Source organism: Formica exsecta, unplaced genomic scaffold (assembly GCF_003651465.1).
Source record: "Formica exsecta isolate Colony F162 unplaced genomic scaffold, ASM365146v1 scaffold233, whole genome shotgun sequence".
In the NCBI taxonomy this organism is placed as follows: Eukaryota; Metazoa; Arthropoda; class Insecta; order Hymenoptera; family Formicidae; genus Formica; species Formica exsecta.
In genome coordinates, this window is record NW_021849616.1 from 1,634,522 (window position 1) to 1,635,293 (window position 772).

Sequence of the window (772 nt, forward strand, 5' to 3'; positions counted from 1 at the left end):
ACGAATACCGTCGGTGCGTAACCCGATGGAATTCACTTTGTGGCTGATAGGCGTTTGGACGGATTCCTCATACAAATTCCTGCAACGCATCCTTCAAACGATTTGCTGCTAGTCACCGTGCAACTCATTGTCAGTACTAGTACGTCTTCATTTACATCGGTTCTCAAGCGTTGTCGAACTTCCTAGACTTTTTGAGTTTAATTTTTACAACCTAAAATTGAATATTCTTTGACTGGACGGACGGTACAATCTGAAATAAAAAAAAAAATATAAATTTTATTTATTGTAAATTTTAATATCTTAAACACTTTACATGGTAATAAATTGTCATATACATAAATGGATGCGCTTTTTGCGTTGAGGAAATTAAACAAGATTTTTTTAAGAATAATTTTATTTTATTGAAAAATTTGTTATTGCGTTTATTTTATATATTAAGAATTTACACATATATGCCGCATGAAATTCAATATCAATTACTTAATATTTTTATGACAATGACGGAAAATCGGAATGAAAGCGCATCCGCTTGTTCAAAAACACAGACGATGACAATGAGCAATTTCAAAATGGAGTGTATTTAGTGTGTTTGCTTTTCTATGGAGCAAGTAATATGTTAGAGCTGAGGAAAGAACATATTATGAACAATCTGTCAAAGAAAGACGACTTATTGTTAAAATGCAATTGTACTGTTCAAGTGTATCGCCTTAAATTGTCTGTCATGCAATTTCTCCTGCAATTCAAACAACAATTGTGCATTTGTGTTGGGAAT